Source organism: Rhinopithecus bieti, unplaced genomic scaffold (assembly GCF_001698545.2).
Source record: "Rhinopithecus bieti isolate Rb0 unplaced genomic scaffold, ASM169854v2 scaffold_5350, whole genome shotgun sequence".
Taxonomy (NCBI): domain Eukaryota; kingdom Metazoa; phylum Chordata; class Mammalia; order Primates; family Cercopithecidae; genus Rhinopithecus; species Rhinopithecus bieti.
Window position 1 is genome coordinate 704,775 of NW_016804837.1, and position 12,508 is coordinate 717,282.

The window sequence follows — 12,508 nt, forward strand, 5'->3', positions numbered from 1 at the left end:
GAAATACAGATTTGTAATTACTTTTCAATATTTCTTCTAAAGTATTTGTCTTTGTTCGGGAAAGGGTTAAAGACTGTGGAAGCGGTTTATCAGTCAATAACAGTTCAAGAACTCCACATCCCTGTTAGTTTCAATGTTGGCTCCATCACATTCTTTAGATAGGATAAGAGGGGTTCCAGCTTGGCATGGCCATTGAAAGAATTGCCTATGATGATACCATGACATGGTAAGAGCTCATTAAAGTCAACTTGTATTTGGGTTATTAGTATTCCTATTCTGTATCTTCTGCTAAGAAAGTATTGTAAGCAGCAAAAATCACATAGAGGTCTATCGTATTGGCTGGTTAATTCTGACACATACTAACAGCTGTGTAATACATGCCATCAACTGCTGTGTGGTGAAATGTTGTATGGATGGTATCGACACTGGGGACATTTTGGTCATTAATTGGAGACTTTCTCAGATTATGTGTGTAATTCAGGTAATTCCCCGGCAAAGCAATCTTATTTAGTCAAGCAGATTAAATGAGAAGTAGGTAGGCAACCCCTTAATAACTCCCAGGACAAATCAGACTCAATAGGTTTCCACTACAATTAATTTATTTGTGGGTCCAACAGAGTGGTTTATTTTTGTTGGATTCTTCCAAGGATGGCAAATGCTCCACATTAAATGAGAGGAATCCTCTTTTTCTCTTTATTTCTTGGTTAAAAGATGTTATTGCATTTGTTTGCATAGACTGAAAGAAAAAAGCAACGATTGTGAAATAAAATTCTTTCCTTTAGAGAAAAGTCTCTTTTCTCAGAAATATAAAAATGAGTGAGTTTCCCACTAAGAACTGATTCTTTACTATAGAAAAAGTCTTCCTGTGACTAGTGATAAGTGACTGTGAAAATAAAGCTTATTGAAGATCATGCCAGACAAACTAGTGAACCTGACTGAAAGAATCAGTAGACCCTTCAATGAGAATCAGCCCAAAATTCTGTACATTTTGGGGACATATGCTCTTATTTGCTCATCCATAGAATAGTAGATTCTATTATTTTTAGAGTTGTAAGGGGCCTTACAGACACTGTGCACTGAAGATGGTCAGTAAATGTTTGCTGAATAAATGCATGAATATATTTTAATGTTCCTCTCATTGTTGAAAACCTTTCTATATTTTATATACTACAGAGAGTCATTTAGCTTGTGCTTGAACATTTCAACTTACTGAAAGCTTACAAAACTCTGGGGCAGCCTTTTTCATTCGTGTAACACTCTAATTATTGGATATTTCCTTTTTTTTTTTTTTTTTTTTGAGCCAGATTTTATCACCATGTAATTTCCACCCTTAGGTTTTAGTTTGGTTTTATGGGGTAACATTAAAATAAATCTACTTCTCCTTCACATGAAAGTTCATCACATATTTCAAGACAGCTATCATGTCCCCGATATAATTCTTTTCTTCTCCAAGCTAAACTACCATTTTTAAGATGATAATGTTTCTAGTTCCCTAACCATTTTTATTCTTCTTTTCCATTTCTTTGGTCGATGTCTCTAACATAGTTATTTTACTATCTACCATGTAATGAGTAAATTTTGACCCAGGAACTGTGATAAACACTTTATATACATTATTTGATTTAAACCCTCACACCAACCATGTAAAATATGTTCTTTCTAGTGAAAATACTGTGTCAAGGTCACCTAGTTAAGAGGCATGATTTGGATTCATACCAGCTCTAAATAACCACAAAGCCATATACAAATAACTTATCCTTTCTGTACTTCAGCTTTCTCTTCAGAAAAATGGGGAATTATAATTATCCCTATGCCCTAGGACTGTATAGAGTAATAATGAACTAATATTTGTTAAGCACTTATAAAAGCATCTGGCATGTAAAAAGCACTCTAAGTGTCTGTGAAGCAAGAAGCTGGTTTATGCTTTCACTCTATACTATATTCTCTCCCTATAATGTTTCTTTTTTAAGTGGATGTGGTATGCTGAATAATGAAACCCCAGATATGTCCATGTCCTAATCCCTGGAACTTGTGGATGTTACTATATATGGCAAAAGAAACTTGCATATGTGATTAAGTTAAGGATGTTGAGGTGGGGAGATTTTTTATGGGGTTATCTTTGGTGAACCCAAAGCAATCACACAGTCCTTATAAAAGGGATGCAGACATCAGAGTAAAAGAGAAGGATATGTTACCATGGAACCAGAGGTTGGAGTGACACACACTTCAAAGATGGAGGAAGGGGCCACAAACCAGAGAATATAGGCAGCTTCTAGAATCTGAAAAAAGCAAGAAAATGGATTATCCCCTAAAGCCTCCTAAAAAAGTCACTCTATCCTGCTGACATCTTGACTTGAGTTTCGGGAAACTACTTTCAGACTTCTCTACTACAGAACTATAAGAGCAAAACATGTGTGTTGTTTGAAGCCACAAAATTTTTGGTAAATTTGTTTAAAAGCAGCCACAGGAAAAGAGTGGAGTTTGTATCCAAAACTGTCTGAAATCTTGCATTAGAAATAACTGAGGTCTGAAGAGCCCGAATTACTTCTGTGATGAATATTATAGGCTCCATGTTCCTAGTCAACATATAGAAAAATACATCTTACATCCGGAAGGTTCCACATCGCATGTGATACTCTTTAACAGCTTTTAAAAAGGGAGGTTTAATTAACAAAGGACCACACTAGTGACATTAGACCTGCTTTACTTTTCTTGGCTATCCCTGATGTTCGTGACAGTCAGTGTGTGAGGAAATTTTTCTCTTCTGATATCTTTGTCTTCATTCTCTGTCAAATGTCCTCCCTCCTCATTACAGGGGGTGTGGGGAGTCTCCTTTGGTTCTCTGAGAGTGAGATGTTTCAATGTCCCTTCCTAGCTGACGTCTTTCTTTGAGCCCTTCACATTTCTGTCATCCTTCTTTACATTCTTCAGTTTCAACGGAGGGAGCCTCTCATAATTTTTACTGCTGTCGCATTTCCTGGATGCTGCTTTTGTGAAGCGTCGGTTGTTTCTAGGTGGCAGAAGAAAGGTCTTTCACCAAGAGATCTGCTTCCTCAGATTTGCATGCCGTGGGGACTACATCTCTTCATCTTCTGGAAGTGTGGGATGGGAGTGTGCAGAAACTCTCCATCTCCCTTGGAACTTCACCCCCACAGCATCCAGAACATCTCTCACATTTACAGAGGAGAATTGCTGCTTTTAGAAAAACAATCTCCCTTATGCTTGCCCTTTGCAAATTGTCATGGGCTTACGTACATCTACTGATTTATCCTAAATTCTCACATTTGTTGTTTATTTTGTTTTATTTTTGTTTTAGAGGTCTCACAAAACACTGTTTGGATGCATTCACTGAAACTTTGATCAGTTGAAATCTCCAAATCTATTTCCTATGAATTAATGATGAGCCTGGATATTTTCTACCTTATAGCCATTTAAATTTTGAGCCCAAATTAAATACTGTGTGTTTTTCGCTGAAGTGGGTCTGGTCCATCATTCTAGCTTATCATACTATTAATAATGACAGTAATTTATTGAGTATCTACTTTGTGTCAAGCACTGTTTGATGTTTAAAGTATTAAATTACTACTAATAATGGTTAATAAATTATATTGTTAGAATAATAAATTTATTAAGATAACAAGAATTTTATTTTAAATGTGTTACTTTTATTTTCCCAACTTACTTTTTTCTCCCTTATTTGGATAGCATCCATTCTACGTAATTCTCTAAGTCCTGTAAATATGTTGGACAACTAATGATGAACGAAAGGTTCTGTGTCCATCATTAACATTATTACTTCAGATGACTTTCCAAAACTTGTGTCTGTTTGTCTATAAAAGGCCTTAAAAGATAGAAATCTGAGACCTGAGAGTTATTTTCAGTATATCTATAAATGAATATTTTGGGAAAGATTAAGTTTATGTTGAATTATTAATCAGCTGTCTTTGGGAATGGCAATTTTAGCAACTTTGAACCTAACTAATAATTGAGCTCACATAGATTTATTTTATCAGTGAATGCATTATAAGAATCTTAGTAAAAAGCTTTGCTGAAATTAATATTTACTTATGCTGTATTCTAATCCTCCCGACAATCACCTGGGGAAGATACATCACTAACTCTTTTTTATAGGATGGTGTACTCATTTCCTAGGGCTGTCATAAAAAATGACCACAAACTAGGTGGCTGAAGACAACAGAAATTTATTCTTTCACAGTTCTGGAGAACAGAATTCTCACATCAAGCTGTCAGCAGGAGTGGTTCCTTCTTGAGGGCTTAGAGAGAGAATTTCAAGCTTGCCTCCTAGCACGATTCTAATCTCTGCTTTCTTCATCACATTGAGTTCTTTCTCTGTCCATGTTCTCTGTGTCTCTTCCCCTCTTTCTGTAACATCAGTTATATTGAATTAAGGGCCCACCCTACTCTAATATAACTTCATCTTAATGTGCACCTTAATTACATTTGCAAAGACCCTTATTTCCAAATAAGGTCATATTTACAGGTACTAGGAGTTAGGGCTTATTGTAGCAGTGAGGAGGTGGGGGGGACATAGTTTAACTATGGGAAAAGGAAAAATCACTAAAGTAAGAGGAAGCACATTCAGAATATGAACTATGGACTTTTGTCTTCATGCAATACTCTCTTGACTCCAGCTCCCTATCTCCTAGTGAATTCCACTTTATTTTTCATGAATTCATAGACGAGCTGTTTAATAATCAATATGCTTTAGAATTTCATGAGGCCTAAAATCAAGCTACTAGCTCTTGGTTTTAAAATCTATCTTTTCCTATTTTAATAAGTTTTCTTATTAACTTTGGTTCCTCAAACACTTTTCTTGTTTCCAAGCTCACATAATTAGTCTGGGCCTAGACATTTTAATTTATTTAGATTGGTTTGCTGATCCCTTATTACCTACATTCTTCTACTGGGCTTCAATTTCATTTTAATGGTTGTTTTATATATTCTAGTTTAAAACATAATTTAGAACTGTGTGGTTCTTTTTTTCTATACATATATCCATTGCTCCTGGGCTACAGTTTGTCATAGAAAACATTAGTCTCTTTCTAGAAACATCTTCCCTTTCCAGTTCCTCTACTGTTTGCTAGTAGAAGGTTGACAATTCAATATTGGGCACCAATTGTCATGTGTACAGCTATAATTAATCAGTTAGCCAAACAACCAATTAATAATTTTGGAGTTTGTATTGTGTGCCAGAGACTGTACTAGTTCTGATGATATAAGAAATAACATATAATAAATTTTACCCTGAGGAGCTTATATTCTAGTTGAGGGGAGGGAATAGTAAACAGGAAATTAGCATGTGCTAATTGCTATGAAAATATTTTAACAGAGGTGTTGCCTTTATACAAGTGGAACATCTTACCCTACTTTGAAATAATTGTTAGTACCATACTTTTGTAATCAGTTATTTGCTCTCAAGTAGTGTTCCCTTATTATTCCATATATTGTCTATCTGCCTTTTGGAGACACACGCTCCTATTGTATGTCCTGTTGTGTATAAGATGCAACTTATCACATTGAACATCCGACGTATGTTTTTGCCTTATAATAATGTACAATGTATGAATCAAATAAGAACAGTATTATTAAAGTTAAAAAACAGTAACTTCTCTCTCTTTTTTTTTCTTTTCAGAGTCCTATCAATGATTTAGTTCCCTAGAGAAAATCAGAAAATAAAAGGTTGGTATGATATCTTATAAATGCTAAAACCAGAGGTTATCTAATAGAGTTATTTAAAAATATAACTTACTGCATTAATTCTGAATTCCTTGGGTGTTGGGTCTGTTTATTCCAGTTACTTCACATTACTGTTATTACGTAATGTCTTACCTAATATGGGAGTTTTTAGGGCCCAGAAAGAAAACGATGTTTTCCCAGATACTCTGAATGAGAATTTGGATGACCATTAGCAAGACATTTAGGTCACCTAGCAGCTTTCTTGTTTTACTTTCGGTCCCTTTTAAGAGGTTACTGCCAGGGCAGCACTGTTGTTCAGTCTGCCATAGCTCAAGCCAGAAATTGAGTGTGGGAAATGCGGTATCTATTGTGGTCTGTTTTTCTCTGTGACAGTTGTTCCTATTTTGTGTTTGTTTCTCATTTAATGAGGATACAACTTTCATCTGGGTAGATGTACGGGTCACTTGTTAGTGCACTTAAATACACTAAGGCACTCCACCAGCTGGAAATTGTGAGTTGTAGTTGAATTATTTTTGCACAGCGAATGGTTTTCCTTTTGACATATTTTAATATACTTGCACACTGAGAGCAAGAGTGGGTGAACAGAAAACAGACTGTTTTATTAACCCAGCAGTCACCTTTGAGGTTTGTACATGTCCATTTTTTTTCTTGCCTTTGTACATAATCCCAAGAGACTGGTACCTGGCTTTGCTCAGAATAACAAAGTCAGGCACAAATCTCCAAACACAATTGTTAGCTGAATGCCAACTGTTTCTTCTCATCTTTTTTTTTTTAAAGTTGAACATTAAGAATTACCTCTTTATGGGTGAACCATAACCATTAAAGAATGAGTTTGTTTTCTATTTCATCATTATAAAATATCATTTACTAAATCATTTACTAAATTTATTTTATAATATGTAGTCTCAGGTGATAAAATATTATTTTGTATGTGTTTTGCAGTGCTCCTTTTTTCCAAATCCACTAATAGTGAGAAGAAAAGAAGAGAAATATGTTACAAGCTTTAACTGGACTTCAATTTCAGCTGAAAGAACAATTAGGAGAAAAGGAGAGAAGACTTCATATCAGCCAGGAAATCAGTGCCCAGAGAACAGAGTTCCACATGCAGTTTTCATACAAACCAATGTTGCATAGACTTGTCCCAGCAAGACCACAAATTTATTCAAGTCAATTACCATTCTTTACCAAGGTAGGTATCTGTATACATATATAGCCATAATTTCTAAGTAAGCATGGTAACTACCTCTGAAAATCTGTACATTTTAATTGTACTCGAAAAACTGAAGAAAACAAAGAATAAAAATCCAGGGCTTCCTCCTAATTCTCAGCAAATAGCTACAATTTACAGTAACTGACCCATTTAACAGCATGGATATATTAATGCAACAAAGCACCCAAAGTACATAGTTTTCCCTTTCCTGTTATTATCATTATCATCTACATCATTGTCATGATACTACTACTACTTGATAGTTTGGAGCACTTTATACTTTACAAGGAAGTTTTATATCATTTCATTTGGCTATTTGAATCAATCATTGTAGTATGCCATAATGAAGATTATTAATAGAGATAAAATTTTTAAAAACACTCCAAGACTTTTAAGGCACAGAGAAGTGGTGTAGTGTGTAGGAAGGACTGTTTTTTAAAGTTAGAATTCTGAGTCTGCATTGCTGGCTGTCTGATAGTGGGCCTTATAAAGCATTGCTTTGTTGACTTATTCAATGTGAAAGATGATAGTTATGCCAAAAGCTGGTTATGAAGTTTGACTGAAGATTGTGTTTTGTAGAGGATCTATCACAGTGTGTATAGGGAGAAAATGCATTGAGATGGAATTTTTGTCCTGGGGTAGGAAGTTAGTGTAGGTAACTTTGAAAGCAAACACTATGAGGACATAATCCTATATCAAGGATTATTCAAGGTAGCACATCTAGTAAGTGGCAGGAGCAAGATTGGAACCCATGTCTCATACTCTCAGTGTACATCTGAAATTGAGCCTAATTTTAACACTCTATTTTGAGCACCTACTTTTGACCAAGTTATTGAGCTACATTTTAAAGGTACAGATATGAAAAAAGAGGCCTTGCTACGAGGGTTTTATAGTGCGGAATAAAATAAATTCAATGAAGGAAAAGCTTTGCACCATTGGTGTGGTGTATAGTATCATACATGGTTTTGGTGATGTCAAGGAAGGCTTTGTTATTGTGGAGACATTTGAATTGGGCCTACAAGTATTGCCACCTCCATTTTCAGGAAGCAGCTATATCAATAATACTTGCTTTATTTTTCATATTACAATTTTTCTTGAAAATAAGACTATTTCATTGACCTTGAGTATACTTTCAATAACAATGCTTATTTATTGTAAGTTGAACTTTCAAATACCATTGCTTCTTAAAATAATCAGTATGTTCTGTTTATAATTATTTCTAACTTCATTACATTTTCTTTTAGTGCTTTCAGTTTTTTTTTTTTTTTTTTTTTGGTCCTCAAAATATTTAAGCCAGTAGGGTTTTAATGAAAAGTTGTAGAAGATTCTGAGTTCTATAATCCTTGTTTTCTTTGGGTCTTCCTCATCATTATCCTCACAACCTCATGATCAAAACAACACATTTTTAGCACTTCGTAAGCAAGTGCTATGGGACAGGCATCATGCAAATCACTTTACATATAGTATTCTAATTCTTCAATAATCTAGTTCAGTAGCTGGAAACCCCATTTGCAGATTTTGAACTGAGGTTCAGCGATTTTAAGAAATAATGTCAAAATTGCATGACTAGCACCAGCATTACTGTTTTCTGACTATGACCTAGCGGTTCTTATTTGTCTGCTTTGTTGGGTTCCGCTACTTTCTCACTAGCTTTATTATTGAAAACGCGGATGATTCTTAGTAAGAGTAACCCAGTATGAAGTAGATGAAGCCACAGAGTGAATTTGCTGGCTGCTATTTCCAGGAAAGAGAGCTAATATCAGGGGTGACTAGAGCCAGAACTTGAAATATCACGAGGAACAGCTCTTTGTCTCATCTGTGCTTCTCTCTGCATATTGTCTTTGTTCTCAGACTAGCTCCTCCTTGCAGCAAACAGTATAGGCTTCAGTCCCTCCAGGCTCACATCCTCACAGCTTGCCATCAAGAAAAATGAGTAATGTTATTCAGCTCCAGTGTGAATGAACTATTCTAGGGAACATTTGCTGGGTCACATGTCTAGCCCTTGGCCTGGTCATTATGACCAAGATGGTAAGTGCTCATTTTTTTAAAAAGTCAGGTATTTGCTTTGATGGCTGCAGGGAGAGAGGCAAGGGATTGTCTGTTATTAGAATTGGGAGGCAAAAGGGGTTGTACAGACATGGCCTCCAAGTAATTGCATGAGCCAGGCAGTTATCTCAATTTGTGGCTATTAACACAGGTCATTATGATGCCTGCTCTTATTGTCTTAGTTAAGTCTTCACCATTTAACACCCTAGGTGATTAGATCTCTTCAATCACATCTGCAGGATGGAGAGCTTTGAACTCATATTGTCCATTAAGGTAATTCTGTCAATTTTGTTTTGAACAGTTAAAGTTGGTTTGACCCAAATATAGTCTCTAAATCTTAAACATTTAAAAAATCTAAGGTAGGAAATCCTGTTTCTGATGGGGAACAGGATCAGCCTATGCAATAAAAAGAAAAGTTAACACGTGATGAACAGACTTCAGACTCTGCAAAAGTGATATGTAGACAGACACCCTGGGTGCATTTGGTCAACCTTGCCTTTGGTTAGCATGTGCCAACATTTCAGAGTTTGTTCAAAACTGTGCGATGTGAGAAGAATTACATTTCTGGCCTCGAAAAGCTGAGTTTTTTTTTTTGTTTTTTTTTGTCTTCAGTGACTTTATGAAGGTATTGCCCACTTTGAAACTGTCTGAAGTTGGCCGGGCGTGGTGGCTCATGCCTGCAATCCCAGCACTTTGGGAGGCCGAGACGAGTGGACATAAGGACTTGAGGTCGGACATTGGAGACCAGTCTGGCCAAAACCCCATCTCTACTAAAAAATTATAAAAATTAGCTGGGTGTAGTGGCATGTGCCTGTAGTCCCAGCTACTTGGGAGGCTGAGGCAGGATAATCGCTTGAACCTGGGAGGTGGAGGCTGCAGCGAGCCAAGATTGTGCCACTGCACTCCAGCCTGGGTGACAGGAAAACTCTGTTTCAAAAAAGCAAAAAAAACAAAAAACAAAAAAGCTATGTGAAGTCATCAGTCAGCTCACACTTTGACTCAGTGTTGAGGCACATTGCTGGAAAGATTCTAAGCCTTAGAGACTTACACTGTGATACGTGTCTTTTCAATGCTGTGAGACTTCTTATTGACACCTTGTCATGTGTTTCAACAAATATTTATTAAATTATTTTAAAGAGTGAAATTAGACTGTTTTTGGAGTATTTAAAATAAGAGGTATTCTTTAATCAATAGGACACGGTTTCTAAACAACATCATATGTCAGCTCTGTGTTGAATGTGAATAGAGATACTCTATGTGGGAAGCTCTACCTTCCTGGAATGCTTACTTTAATTTTGTCGATATGGGTAGAGAGGTGGAAAATTATGAGAAAAATGTAGCTTTTTTCTTTTCTACAACATCTTGAATTCCACACCACTCTATCAACATGTACATCTTACTTGGGGATGGAAGGTGGAAAGAGATGGGAAAAAGGAGCTTGCTAATTGGGGAGAGGATATTAGGATGAAAATGTAACTTCCCAGTTAAATGTCTCCAAGCCTTTTTGTGTAAAGTGGTTACTTTAAGGTTAAATCTGTCTCTTTTTGGCAAACACTCAGACTTTCACGGATGTGAAGCAAAGCTTTCATGTGCTTATGTCCTCGCACCTGGATGGCTACCTCCAAGATGCTTCTTTCTCTGCCTGCCACTGGCCTTCCTGCTGGCTTGCATTGCTGAGTCTGTGGCTAACAGGATTCATAGCATATTTTCCTGGCAACATCAACACCAGCGGTCAATGCCAACAGATCTGGAGTCTCAAACACAGAGCCCAGGCTAGACTCTTTTGGATGCTGCCCCTTATCCACTGGGAGCCTGCAGGGATGTTTAGTCACCATTTTTGACATACTAAAGTGCTTCAACACTAAGGTGCTTCTCCTGTGTATTTTTCTTTTCTCTGTTGGACTGCATTGAATTTGAAGAGGTCCCTAGGTAGGGGCAGTGGCATACTTGAATGTGTAGCTCAGAGAAAGGCTATAAACTGGAGAAAAATATTTGTAGGTTATTAACATTTACATTTATTGAAACAGTGATAGTGGATACATTGGAGCTTCTGTCCTTTTGCAAACTTTCCATCGCATATGTACTAGTGGTTTTGTGCCAGAATAGGGGATCAGGACCCTCATATCTGCCTCCCAGTCTCTGTTTGTCCTCTTTCTATAATTTTTTTTGGAGAAAACATACGATATCTTGGTCTGCTGGAAACTTCTTACATCTTCCTTTTTCCAGCATTGACATTCATCCTTCCTTTTGTCTGGGGCCATAGGGCTGGAGGGCTGCAGGGAATTCAGGGAGTTGGGATTCAAAATATAAAAAATACCAAGAGATGTATATAGAGGATATTAATCCAGACACAGAGGTAAAACTTATGGAACACGAGGAGGAAAAAAATATTCAATCACAACCTCAGTAGCTAAGTCTTCGATGTTTAGATCTCATTTTCTAGTTGTGCTTTGGGTGTTTTAAATTTGTTAAATAACCTGTAGGATTTGGTCATCTCCTCCAGATATAAATCTCATTTACATTTATGCTGAACACCCTTTTGAAGTCATATATTTCAAAGACCTCTTAAAACCAAAGTTTTTTTTTTTTTTTTTTTTTTTTTTTTTTTTTTTTTTTTTTTTTTTTTTTTTTTTTTTTTGTGAAACTCAGGCTTAAAAAATTATGTCAAGTGGCCTGTACATTATACTTTACATACTTTAAGTCCCTCTGCCTATAGAGTTGATAAAAGGGATAGAAATTAGAGAAACTGAAAAGCTGAAAAGTAAAACAACTGTGCATTGTCTGTAAAATATTTTCAAATAAGAATGAAGACATTTTCCCCAGAGTTTCCTTTTGTTATAAATGTGAGGAATGCATGGTTCAGACTTGAGCAAATGTATCTCGCATTCTCTGATAGTGAGTACTGGATGAACTGAAATAGTAGCCATGCTTATGCTAAGTTTATAAGCATTTTGATCAACACCATAATCAAGAAGCTTAAAGAAGTCATATAATGCCCATTGTGTTGTCTGAATAACATATATTATACAGCTGAGACTCAGCATCTAATACCCTGTGAAACAGCTTGATAGCCCAAGAGCTTACTAATGGAGGAAAATGGCTCACTGAAGCCGAGGGAAATTAGAGTGGGAGTCACCTGTTCTCTTAGAGTCCTCAAGTAGAAGGCAGTATGGCACTGTGGTTCTTATTAATCAATACCTACATCTCTGAGTCTGTCTTGATTTTAGGTAATAAAGCAGAGAGAATCAGACAACCTTTGGGTAATAAATTGCAGGATCTGCAGAAGTTAGAATATTAATGTTCTCCTTTTTCTTCACTATTATTGACCTGTAATTTTAGTGTAATTTCCTTTTACTTATCTTGAAACATAGAAAATTGGTCACCTTTAACTTCATAATCTTCCTCTGTAAATGTAAAGACTGTTGTCCATTTTCAAATTTTTCTTGTATGTCTCCTTTTCTGAAGGCTTTTAGGAGTTTATCATAACTAGTAGCGACCTCTTTAAATTTCCCATAGTTATTTGAAAATGCATCA

At 36.1% G+C, this 12,508-nt stretch overlaps 1 long non-coding RNA gene across 2 annotated transcripts in view; it reads left to right on the plus strand.

Annotated features, from left to right (window-relative positions):
• LOC108528703 (uncharacterized) overlaps positions 1 to 6,903 on the plus strand; it is a 50,629-nt gene extending 43,726 nt beyond the window's left edge. For both annotated transcript variants that reach the window (XR_001885258.1, XR_001885259.1), the window contains exons 2-3: positions 5,654 to 5,700; positions 6,661 to 6,903. This is a non-coding gene — a long non-coding RNA (uncharacterized LOC108528703). The remainder of the gene's footprint in view (positions 1 to 5,653; positions 5,701 to 6,660) is intronic.
• Positions 6,904 to 12,508: the final 5,605 nt, after the last annotated feature.